The sequence below is a fragment of the Ranitomeya variabilis genome, chromosome 7 (assembly GCF_051348905.1).
Source record: "Ranitomeya variabilis isolate aRanVar5 chromosome 7, aRanVar5.hap1, whole genome shotgun sequence".
NCBI classification, from domain to species: Eukaryota; Metazoa; Chordata; class Amphibia; order Anura; family Dendrobatidae; genus Ranitomeya; species Ranitomeya variabilis.
In genome coordinates, this window is record NC_135238.1 from 40,095,029 (window position 1) to 40,109,436 (window position 14,408).

The 14,408-nt window shown below is 38.4% G+C and overlaps 1 long non-coding RNA gene across 2 annotated transcripts in view; it reads left to right on the forward strand.

Annotated features, from left to right (window-relative positions):
• LOC143784905 (uncharacterized) overlaps positions 1-14,155 on the forward strand; it is a 34,624-nt gene extending 20,469 nt beyond the window's left edge. For both annotated transcript variants that reach the window (XR_013217902.1, XR_013217903.1), the window contains one exon: positions 13,675-14,155. This is a non-coding gene — a long non-coding RNA (uncharacterized LOC143784905). The remainder of the gene's footprint in view (positions 1-13,674) is intronic.
• Positions 14,156-14,408: the final 253 nt, after the last annotated feature.

Genomic DNA, 14,408 nt, shown 5'->3' on the forward strand with positions numbered 1-14,408 from the left:
AAAGAGCCGTCTTTCTTAGACACAAAGAAAAAACCGGCTCCTAAGGGAGATGACGAAGGACGAATATGTCCCTTTTCCAAGGACTCCTTTATATATTCTCGCATAGCAGCATGTTCAGGCACAGACAGATTAAATAAACGACCCTTAGGGTATTTACTACCCGGAATCAAATCTATGGCACAATCGCACTCCCGGTGCGGAGGTAATGAACCAAGCTTAGGTTCTTCAAAAACGTCACGATAGTCAGACAAGAATTCAGGAATCTCAGAGGGAATAGATGACGAAATGGAAACCAAAGGTACGTCCCCATGCATCCCCTTACATCCCCAGCTTAACACAGACATAGCGTTCCAGTCGAGGACTGGGTTATGAGATTGCAGCCATGGCAATCCAAGCACCAACACATCATGTAGATTATACAGCACAAGAAAGCGAATAATCTCCTGATGATCCGGATTAATTCGCATAGTTACTTGTGTCCAGTATTGTGGTTTATTACTAGCCAATGGGGTGGAGTCAATCCCCTTCAGAGGTATAGGAGTTTCAAGAGGCTCTAAATCATACCCACAGCGTTTGGCAAAGGACCAATCCATAAGACTCAAAGCGGCGCCAGAGTCGACATAGGCATCCGCGGTAATAGATGATAAAGAACAAATCAGGGTCACAGATAGAATAAACTTAGACTGAAAAGTGCCAATTGAAACTGACTTATCAAGCTTCTTAGTACGCTTAGAGCATGCTGATATAACATGAGTTGAATCACCACAATAAAAGCACAACCCATTTTTTCGTCTAAAATTCTGCCGTTCGCTTCTGGACAGAATTCTATCACATTGCATATTCTCTGGCGTCTTCTCAGTAGACACCGCCAAATGGTGCACAGGTTTGCGCTCCCGCAGACGTCTATCGATCTGGATAGCCATTGTCATGGACTCATTCAGACCCGCAGGCACAGGGAACCCCACCATAACATCCTTAACGGCATCAGAGAGACCCTCTCTGAAATTCGCCGCCAGGGCGCACTCATTCCACTGAGTAAGCACAGACCATTTACGGAATTTTTGGCAGTATATTTCAACTTCATCTTGCCCCTGAGATAGGGACATCAAGGCTTTTTCCGCCTGAAGCTCTAAATGAGGTTCCTCATAAAGTAACCCCAAGGCCAGAAAAAACGCATCCACATTGAGCAACGCAGGATCCCCTGGAGCCAATGCAAAAGCCCAATCTTGAGGGTCGCCCCGGAGAAAGGAAATCACAATCCTGACCTGCTGAGCAGGATCTCCAGCAGAGCGAGATTTCAGGGACAAAAACAACTTGCAATTATTTTTGAAATTTTGAAAGCAAGATCTATTCCCCGAGAAAAATTCAGGCAAAGGAACTCTAGGTTCAGATATAGGAACATGAACAACAAAATCTTGTAAATTTTGAACTTTCGTGGTGAGATTATTCAAACCTGCAGCTAAACTCTGAATATCCATTTTAAACAGGTGAACACAGAGCCATTCCAGGATTAGAAGGAGAGAGAGAGAGGAAGGCTGCAATATAGGCAGACTTGCAAGTGATTCAATTGAAAGCACACTCAGAACTGAAGGAAAAAAAAAAAAAAAAAAAAATTTTTCAGCAGACTTCTTTTTTCTCTCCTTTCTCTGCCAATTAATTTAACCCTTTGTGGGCCGGTCAAACTGTTATGGTTCTCAATGGCAAGAGAACATAGCCCAGCATACATAGGAACTAGCTCTTGGAAGGATGGAAACTTAAACTGACCATGAACTAAACCTGCCGCACAACTAACAGTAGCCGGGTAGCGTAGCCTGCGTTTTATCCCTAGACGCCCAGCGCCGGCCGGAGGACTAACTAATCCTGGCAGAGGAAAATATAGTCCTGGCTCACCTCTAGAGAAATTTCCCCGAAAGGCAGACAGAGGCCCCCACATATATTGGCGGTGATTTAAGATGAAAATGACAAACGTAGTATGAAAATAGGTTTAGCAAAATCGAGGTCCGCTTACTAGATAGCAGGAAGACAGAAAGGGTACTTTCATGGTCAGCTGAAAACCCTATCAATACACCATCCTGAAATTACTTTAAGACTCTAGTATTAACTCATAACATCAGAGTGGCAATTTCAGATCACAAGAGCTTTCCAGACACAGAAACGAAACTGCAGCTGTGAACTGGAACAAAATGCAAAAAACAAACAAGGACAAAAGTCCGACTTAGCTGGAAGTTGTCTGGTAGCAGGAACATGCACAGAAAGGCTTCTGATTACAATGTTGACCGGCATGGAAGTGACAGAGGAGCAAGGTTAAATAGCGACTCCCACATCCTGATGGGAACAGGTGAACAGAGGGGATGATGCACACAAGTTCAATTCCACCAGTGGCCACCGGGGGAGCCCAAAATCCAATTTCACAACACCTTGCTAGAGCAAAGTCAAGAGGAGTAAGAGGAAGATGCTAACTTCAGGAAAAGGCATACAATTATAATATCAGTGGTGCTTTCCAGGCTACCACAGTGCTACAAAGGACTCCATGAGTAAGGATTGAGTCGGTCTGAAATGCGTAGAAAAGTCATATATTACTTTTGGATGTTTTTGAGGATGTTACTTTATTATTGTGGAATAATGTTCATCATTTTAGTCCGAATCACAGCTGGAAGATTTTCTTATCTATAATCAATAGTACAACAAATATTGAAAATATTGTGACATAGCTTAGCAGTAAAACATGCGTCTTTTTCCACTCATGAGCTGCTAGTTTTTTTCCTCCGCCTCTGCCTTTTGAGCTCAACATTCACTCAAAAACGCAGCTGAAATACATTCTGCTCCAGACAAGATGGACAAGTATATGGAGAAGTGAGGTACAAAGTAAGAGGTAGAGAGACACACACTTTCTAGTAAATGTTTTATCTCACCCCAGAGCTGGATTCACAGGTACACGGTTCAGTGCAGCTGAATGACATCTTCCATGCTGTTGCTGCTCCTGAATATGTGCTATATATGTAGAGACAGGAAAGAAAGCATCCCTCATGTCTGTGTCTGCAATGTATGGGAAACATCATACCTGCTGATCTTCTTCCAATAGCTCAGAGACAACTAGATATAAGGCTTGCAAAGGGAAAATTGGGGAAAAATGAAGAATACAAGTCATATAATGGCCAGAAACATGTACAAACATACTGAAAATTTACCAGAAGCGACAGGTAAGATTTAAACACATGAAACAGATTTTTAATTATTTACGTTTTAATTATTTATGTAATTTGTAATTTAATGCTTGATTATTCATTAATTTTTGGGGATTGTAGCTAATTTAATAGCAACGATTTAATTCTATAAACTCAACACATAGAAACAAAATTCTATCGATTAAAATTAATAATTTCGGAGAAGAGCATTCATTTTATTAAAAGCCATCATTTTGTATTTTTATAGTTTCTTTACCTGCCTGTGTAACATAGCGTGTGAAGTTTTTCTTAATAACACATTTTCTCTTGCTAAATTCTGCATTTTCAAGATAACTAGAGAGCGCTGAATGTATTAAATCAGATTAGTCATTACAAACAGCGTGGGATAAAAACATGTGAAGTATTTTCCCATTCTAACTGAAGCAGAAACTATCTGACAAATTAGCTCAATTCAAACTTTCTACCACGCATACAACACAAATTAATTGTACAAGTTCTTGGTCAGATAAAGTTACAGGGATCATAAAACAAATGTAATAAAATAAATATTTTCACTATCATTTTTAAAGGGACATAAACCCTAAAATAAATATTAAATAATGCAGTGTCTGCCTGGGATAACACTGCCTGCCGCAAGAAGAATTCCAAAAATTGTAGAGGTTTCAACGTGGTTTATTCTACGCGTTTCAGGGTTCAGGTGACCCCTTCATCAGGACATACCACAAATATTGTCAATATTTTTTGAATTCTTGCGGCAGCGCGGGGATGATCCTTTTTTCCTAAGTTTATGTTTCAATCAGGTCTTGCACTGACCTGTGGATCTGCAGCAGCCGCCATTAATATATGTCCTTCCTTCACTCTCACCAGGTAAGTAGTTCTCTTGGTGGGCAACTGTGTAACATTTGATAAGACCCTATTTGCGCTTTTGTGTCTCCCTCTTTTCTCTGACTAGGGATAACACAGGAGAGATCACGTAGATCCCACCACTGCTACCAGTTTGTCAGGGGACTCAAAACTGCTGCCTCCAACCATCAGGACAATTACACAATTCACTGATGAGTGATGGACGAGGCGGCGTCTGCTTCCACAAAGAGGCCAATTATTGGGGCACTCACAGTGAGCATATTGTGTATATACACCTCTGATTTCAGTGCATGTAATGTATATACCCTGCTACGGTCACTGCCAACTCCAGAATAGCAAAAGGAATTACTAGCTGCCACCACCAATCATTTATACAGGCTGATTGACCACCTGTTACAGATAATGTATGACTTCAGGGGTGCGGTTTACAGAGCAAGAGGAGCAGAGCTATTAAATGTAATATATATATATATATATATATATATATATATATATATATATATATATATATACAAAGGTGTTACAAAATGGGAGCAAAACAATACGGTATCTACAATCACATACCGTAAAGGATCAAGTTTCCATACAATTAACAGCTGATCATTAATTTAAGTGGTGTAAATTTTGCAATCAGTTCATGGTCATGGGTCTTTGACAGATTAGAGAACCTTTGTGCAAATGACGAGCTTATTACATATTTAAACATAAAGGCCATCATACCATAGGTCTGCAATAATGTACAATAATACAGAAAACACTTATCTTCATACCTTTGGCTACTGTACTTTATTTGAACTTATTGTAGACGCAAGCCATTAGGAATAGGTATATGGTTGAATGCAACGTACTACGAACATTACAAAATTAAAAAGTATTCAAAAAAGTTCAAATCCAAGGAGAATAATCAGCTTAACGATGGTGTGATTAATGGAGAATGAACAAAACAGTTTTGTACGAGGGTCAGCTGTTAGTACCTTTGAATGCAATGTAAATGGAGTAAACAATTAAGCACTTAGCTACTTAGAAATCATGGCTAGGGTTTATGCTAATCCATCTTTGTCAAATGGTCCAAATGTATCATTGCCTAATATTTCTATCATTCCCAATGATCTCTTTTTATAGTTCTTAAAATAATTTTAGGTATTTGATAGTATATTTCTGTAAAAATAAGTAATAGTATTGCTATTATTATTATGTAATATATTAATTATTAATTTATCATTATTATTATAAAGAAAATGCTTTACTAGACTGAATCAAACCCCTAGTATTACTTTCAGAACTATAAAAAGTGAATACATTGGAAATAATAATGATGATGTGATAATAATACTAATTAATTATTATTAGTAGTAGTAGTAGTATTTGACTTGTAGACTACTATATGCAGTCTAGAATATTCTGGTTCAAATGGCGGGTTGGGGTTCAATGGTGACATTCTGCCCTGTCATTAGTAAGGTGTGAGTAAGAAGTAGTACGACTTGCAGCTCTGGGACCTTAAAGCGATTGTCCCAGCTTGAGGCTCAAGTCTGCAGTTAATCTATGTGACTGCAGACTTGTGAATCCTCACAGCGAGCATTGTGCATACTGTCAAGATTCTCTGATGCCGGAGCTGGGAACGTGTGGTCACGTGACTGCAAGAATGCGATTACATAAAAAATTGTACTAATGGCCCCATGGCACTATTTTCCATTAATATTACTAGAAAAGCCATTGGTGCCCAACTGGCATCTGAGCCCAGGGTGTAAGCTTTGAGCCTGCCTTCAGCAGAGGAGATGAAGTTTTGACAAAATTGTTGAAATGTTAGTTACCTATTTTTCTGGATTCAATAATATTACAATTTGCAAGATAATTGACTAAGGCAGTCAGGAGGTGCCAGCAATACACCTGAGATTACAGTAGTAATACGCCTGAGAGTTAATAGCAATACACCTGAGAGTACAATAACAATACACCTGAGAGTTAATAGCAATACACCTGAGAGTACAATAACAATACACCTGAGAGTACAATAACAATACACCTGAGAGTACAGTAACAATACGCCTGAGAATACAATAACAATACACCTGAGAGTACAATAACAATACACCTGAGAGTTAATAGCAATACACCTGAGAGTACAATAACAATACACCTGAGAGTACAATAACAATACACCTGAGAGTACAATAACAATACACCTGAGGGTACAGTAACAATACACCTGAGAGTACAATAACAATACGCCTGAGAGTTAATAGCAATACACCTGAGAGTACAATAACAATACACCTGAGAGTACAATAACAATACACCTGAGAGTACAATAACAATACACCTGAGGGTACAATAGCAATACATCTGAGAGTACAATAACAATACACCTGAGAGTACAGTAACAATACACCTGAGAGTACAGTAGTAATACACCTGAGAGTACAATAACAATACACCTGAGAGTACAGTAACAATACACCTGAGAGTACAGTAGCAATACACCTGAGAGTACAATAACAATACACCTGAGAGTACAGTAACAATACACCTGAGAGTACAATAACAATACGCCTGAGAGTTAATAGCAATACACCTGAGAGTACAATAACAATACACCTGAGAGTACAATAACAATACACCTGAGAGTACAATAACAATACACCTGAGGGTACAATAGCAATACATCTGAGAGTACAATAACAATACACCTGAGAGTACAGTAACAATACACCTGAGAGTACAGTAGTAATACACCTGAGAGTACAATAACAATACACCTGAGAGTTAATAGCAATACACCTGAGAGTACAATAACAATACACCTGAGAGTACAATAACAATACACCTGAGAGTACAGTAGCAATACACCGGAGAGTTAATAGCAATACACCTGAGAGTACAATAACAATACACCTGAGAGTACAATAACAATACACCTGAGAGTACAATAACAATACACCTGAGAGTACAATAGCAATACACCTGAGAGTACAATAACAATACACCTGAGAGTACAATAACAATACACCTGAGAGTACAGTAACAATACGCCTGAGAGTACAATAGCAATACACCTGAGAGTACAATAACAATACACCTGAGAGTACAATAACAATACACCTGAGAGTACAATAACAATACACCTGAGAGTACAATAACAATACACCTGAGAGTACAGTAACAATACACCTGAGAGTACAGTAGTAATACGCCTGAGAGTTAATAGCAATACACCTGAGAGTACAATAACAATACACCTGAGAGTACAATAACAATACACCTGAGAGTACAGTAACAATACGCCTGAGAGTACAATAACAATACACCTGAGAGTACAGTAACAATACACCTGAGAGTACAGTAGTAATACGCCTGAGAGTACAATAACAATACACCTGAGAGTACAATAACAATACACCTGAGAGTACAGTAACAATACACCTGAGAGTACAATAACAATACACCTGAGAGTACAATAACAATACACCTGAGAGTACAGTAGCAATACACCTGAGAGTACAATAACAATACACCTGAGAGTACAATAACAATACACCTGAGAGTACAGTAACAATACGCCTGAGAGTACAATAACAATACACCTGAGAGTACAGTAACAATACACCTGAGAGTACAGTAGTAATACGCCTGAGAGTACAATAACAATACACCTGAGAGTACAATAACAATACACCTGAGAGTACAGTAACAATACACCTGAGAGTACAATAACAATACACCTGAGAGTACAGTAACAATACACCTGAGAGTACAGTAGTAATACGCCTGAGAGTACAATAACAATACACCTGAGAGTACAATAATAATACACCTGAGAGTACAGTAACAATACACCTGAGAGTACAGTAACAATACACCTGAGAGTACAGTAACAATACACCTGAGAGTACAGTAACAATACACCTGAGAGTACAATAACAATACACCTGAGAGTACAGTAACAATACACCTGAGAGTACAGTAACAATACACCTGAGAGTACAATAATAATACACCTGAGAGTACAGTAACAATACACCTGAGAGTACAGTAGTAATACGCCTGAGAGTACAATAGCAATACACCTGAGAGTACAGTAACAATACACCTGAGAGTACAGTAACAATACACCTGAGAGTACAATAACAATACACCTGAGAGTACAATAATAATACACCTGAGAGTACAGTAACAATACACCTGAGAGTACAGTAGTAATACGCCTGAGAGTACAATAACAATACACCTGAGAGTACAGTAGCAATACACCTGAGAGTACAGTAACAATACACCTGAGAGTACAGTAACAATACACCTGAGAGTACAGTAACAATACACCTGAGAGTACAGTAACAATACACCTGAGAGTACAATAACAATACACCTAAGAGTACAATAACAATACACCTGAGAGTACAGTAGTAATACACCTGAGAGTACAATAACAATACACCTGAGAGTACAGTAACAATACACCTGAGAGTACAATAACAATACACCTGAGAGTACAGTAACAATACACCTGAGAGTACAGTAGTAATACACCTGAGAGTACAATAACAATACACCTGAGAGTACAGTAACAATACACCTGAGAGTACAGTAACAATACACCTGAGAGTACAGTAACAATACACCTGAGAGTACAATAACAATACACCTAAGAGTACAATAACAATACACCTGAGAGTACAATAACAATACACCTGAGGGTACAATAGCAATACACCTGAGAGTACAGTAGCAATACACCTGAGAGTACAATAGCAATACACCTGAGAGTACAGTAACAATACACCTGAGAGTACAGTAGCAATACACCTGAGAGTACAGTAGTAATACGCCTGAGAGTACAATAACAATACACCTGAGAGTACAATAACAATACACCTGAGACTACAGTAACAATACACCTGAGAGTACAATAGCAATACACCTGAGAGTACAATAGCAATACACCTGAGAGTACAGTAACAATACACCTGAGAGTACAGTAGCAATACACCTGAGAGTACAGTAGCAATACACCTGAGAGTACAATAACAATACACCTGAGAGTACAGTAGCAATACACCTGAGAGTACAATAGCAATACACCTGAGAGTACAATAGCAATACACCTGAGAGTACAATAACAATACACCTGAGAGTACAGTAACAATACACCTGAGAGTACAATAACAATACACCTAAGAGTACAATAACAATACACCTGAGAGTACAGTAACAATACACCTGAGAGTACAATAACAATACACCTGAGAGTACAGTAACAATACACCTGAGAGTACAATAACAATACACCTGAGAGTACAATAACAATACACCTGAGAGTACAATAACAATACACCTGAGAGTACAGTAACAATACACCTGAGAGTACAATAACAATACACCTGAGAGTACAGTAACAATACACCTGAGAGTACAATAACAATACACCTGAGAGTACAGTAACAATACACCTGAGAGTGCAATAACAATACACCTGAGAGTACAATAATAATACACCTGAGAGTACAGTAACAATACACCTGAGAGTACAGTAGTAATACGCCTGAGAGTACAATAACAATACACCTGAGAGTACAGTAGCACTACACCTGAGAGTACAGTAACAATACACCTGAGAGTACAGTAACAATACACCAGAGAGTACAGTAACAATACACCTGAGAGTACAGTAACAATACACCTGAGAGTACAGTAACAATACACCTGAGAGTACAATAACAATACACCTAAGAGTACAATAACAATACACCTGAGAGTACAGTAGTAATACACCTGAGAGTACAATAACAATACACCTGAGAGTACAGTAACAATACACCTGAGAGTACAGTAGTAATACGCCTGAGAGTACAATAACAATACACCTGAGAGTACAATAATAATACACCTGAGAGTACAGTAACAATACACCTGAGAGTACAGTAGTAATATGCCTGAGAGTACAATAACAATACACCTGAGAGTACAGTAGCAATACACCTGAGAGTACAGTAACAATACACCTGAGAGTACAGTAACAATACACCTGAGAGTACAATAACAATACACCTAAGAGTACAATAACAATACACCTGAGAGTACAGTAGTAATACACCTGAGAGTACAATAACAATACACCTGAGAGTACAGTAACAATACACCTGAGAGTACAGTAGTAATACGCCTGAGAGTACAATAACAATACACCTGAGAGTACAATAATAATACACCTGAGAGTACAGTAACAATACACCTGAGAGTACAATAACAATACACCTGAGAGTACAGTAATAATACACCTGAGAGTGCAATAACAATACACCTGAGAGTACAATAATAATACACCTGAGAGTACAGTAACAATACACCTGAGAGTACAATAACAATACACCTGAGAGTACAGTAATAATACACCTGAGAGTGCAATAACAATACACCTGAGAGTACAATAATAATACACCTGAGAGTACAGTAGCAATACACCTGAGAGTACAGTAGTAATACGCCTGAGAGTACAATAACAATACACCTGAGAGTACAGTAGCAATACACCTGAGAGTACAGTAACAATACACCTGAGAGTACAGTAACAATACACCTGAGAGTACAGTAACAATACACCTGAGAGTACAGTAACAATACACCTGAGAGTACAATAACAATACACCTGAGAGTACAATAACAATACACCTGAGGGTACAATAGCAATACACCTGAGAGTACAGTAGCAATACACCTGAGAGTACAATAGCAATACACCTGAGAGTACAATAACAATACACCTGAGAGTACAATAACAATACACCTGAGAGTACAATAACAATATACCTGAGAGTACAGTAACAATACACCTGAGAGTACAATAACAATACACCTGAGAGTACAGTAACAATACACCTGAGAGTACAATAACAATACACCTGAGAGTACAGTAACAATACACCTGAGAGTGCAATAACAATACACCTGAGAGTACAGTAGCAACACACCTGAGAGTACAATAACAATACACCTGAGAGTACAATAACAATACACCTGAGAGTGCAGTAGCAACACACCTGAGAGTACAATAACAATACACCTGAGAGTACAATAACAATACACCTAAGAGTACAGTAACAATACACCTGAGAGTACAGTAACAATACACCTGAGAGTACAGTAACAATACACCTGAGAGTACAATAACAATACACCTAAGAGTACAGTAACAATACACCTGAGAGTACAGTAACAATACACCTGAGAGTACAATAACAATACACCTGAGAGTACAATAACAATACACCTGAGAGTACAGTAACAATACACCTGAGAGTACAATAGCAATACACCTGAGAGTACAATAACAATACACCTGAGAGTACAATAACAATACACCTGAGAGTACAATAACAATACACCTGAGAGTACAATAACAATACACCTGAGAGTACAATAACAATACACCTGAGAGTACAATAACAATACACCTGAGAGTACAATAACAATACACCTGAGAGTACAGTAACAATACACCTGAGAGTACAATAACAATACACCTGAGAGTACAGTAACAATACACCTGAGAGTACAGTAACAATACACCTGAGAGTACAATAATAATACACCTGAGAGTACAATAGCAATACACCTGAGAGTACAATAGCAATACACCTGAGAGTACAATAACAATACACCTGAGAGTACAATAACAATACACCTGAGAGTACAATAACAATACACCTGAGAGTACAATAACAATACACCTGAGAGTACAATAGCAATACACCTGAGAGTACAATAGCAATACACCTGAGAGTACAGTAGCAATACACCTGAGAGTACAATAGCAATACACCTGAGAGTACAGTAACAATACACCTGAGAGTACAGTAACAATACACCTGAGTGTACAGTAACAATACACCTGAGAGTACAATAACAATACACCTGAGTGTACAGTAACAATACACCTGAGAGTACAATAACAATACACCTGAGAGTACAGTAACAATACACCTGAGAGTACAGTAGCAATACACCTGAGAGTACAATAACAATACACCTGAGAGTACAGTAACAATACACCTGAGAGTACAATAACAATACACCTGAGAGTACAGTAACAATACACCTGAGAGTACAGTAACAATACACCTGAGAGTACAGTAACAATACACCTGAGAGTACAGTAACAATACACCTGAGAGTACAATAACAATACACCTAAGAGTACAATAACAATACACCTGAGAGTACAGTAACAATACGCCTGAGAGTACAATAACAATACACCTGAGAGTACAATAACAATACACCTGAGAGTATAATAGCAATACACCTGAGAGTACAATAACAATACACCTGAGAGTACAGTAACAATACACCTGAGAGTACAGTAGTAATACGCCTGAGAGTACAATAACAATACACCTGAGAGTACAGTAACAATACACCTGAGAGTACAGTAGTAATACGCCTGAGAGTACAATAACAATACACCTGAGAGTACAATAACAATACACCTGAGAGTACAATAGCAATACACCTGAGAGTACAATAACAATACACCTGAGAGTACAGTAACAATACACCTGAGAGTACAGTAACAATACACCTGAGAGTACAATAACAATACACCTGAGAGTACAGTAACAATACACCTGAGAGTACAATAACAATACACCTGAGAGTACAGTAACAATACACCTGAGAGTACAGTAGCAATACACCTGAGAGTACAATAACAATACACCTGAGAGTACAATAACAATACACCTGAGAGTACAGTAGTAATACACCTGAGAGTTACAGTAACAATACACCTGAGAGTACAATAACAATACACCTGAGAGTACAATAACAATACACCTGAGAGTACAGTAACAATACACCTGAGAGTACAATAACAATACACCTGAGAGTACAGTAACAATACACCTGAGAGTACAGTAACAATACACCTGAGAGTACAATAGCAATACACCTGAGAGTACAATAGCAATATACCTGAGAGTACAATAACAATACACCTGAGAGTACAGTAGCAATACACCTGAGAGTACAATAACAATACACCTGAGAGTACAATAACAATACACCTGAGAGTACAGTAGCAATACACCTGAGAGTACAATAACAATACACCTGAGAGTTAATAGCAATACACTTGAGAGTACGTAGGTAGCTACTTTTAAGGTGACAGAAGAGTTTCTGACTTGGGCCAGTGTGCAGCAGGTTACATATACTGGTATTTTCTTATAGAGAACAACTTTTTTCATCAAATGTTATTCAAGAATTGTGTAATTTAGACCTACAATGGTACCTGTGAGCGCTCCATATGTGCTGTTACAGGTAGACGAGAACGATATACTCAATGTAGAAATAATCACAGCACAGAACTAAAAGGTTATTCCCAAATTGACCCTCACCCCTCTCAATACCAGGGACACCCCTTTGCTCTCACAGGGCATTTCTGCACCCTGTTTTCAGGATCAGTGGTGTTTAGTAGCCAGAATGCCAATCAGCAAGTTGTACATAGCTCTTTGGGGTTGTCCCAGATTGGACAACCTCTGATGTATAAGCGAAAAAAATGAAAAATTGATACTCAACTCTTGGGTCGGCTCTCGGCACAGATCCCTCACACTCAGTGTTCCATTTGTCCAAGCAGAAGAAATACTCTCAGAAGAAAGCCTTTTATCGTCTGCGGTGCACAGATGAAGGCCCCACCGGTTGTTTGTCCCGACAGAGCCATGAGAGACACAAAGCTCAATGCGGAGGAACGACGACAATCTGGGAAGAATTAGCCATCAATGTTTTCTCCTTCTAAGCCCGATAATAAAGCACAGATGAAGGTGATTCATTATTTAATGCATGCACTAGAATTTTAGAATAAAGTTAACTAAAAGATCTAAATAATAAAATCGAAAACACACTGAGGTAGAATAACATTTTCACAGCAATTTATTTTTTCCTTGTTAATAAATGAACCTAGGAAGAGTCATGGTGAATATATATTACAACGCGTATATGTAGAACCAACCGTGAGAATCAAGATACAATTACTCGGGATATGTTGACAGCGTGTCACATATGAAAGCTCATTATTTAAAGCGGACACAATCCTAGGACAATCTGTGGTGTATTTGTGAATGCTGAAAACAGTGATAATTGGAATAAAATGCTGAGGAATTGACTGCCTTGTATTAATATGATTTATGAGTCTTAGACATAAGCTGGTGTTCTATCTTAACGTTCGTAGAGTACAGGGTAGGGCCAGAATTGAGGCACAAACACATCTTGCAATTATCTTAATGTTTTCTTATGAGAGAAAAAGATGCAATCAATTTATATCGCACACTCCGATGTCACATATGGATCATATTTAGACCATGTTGCACAGGG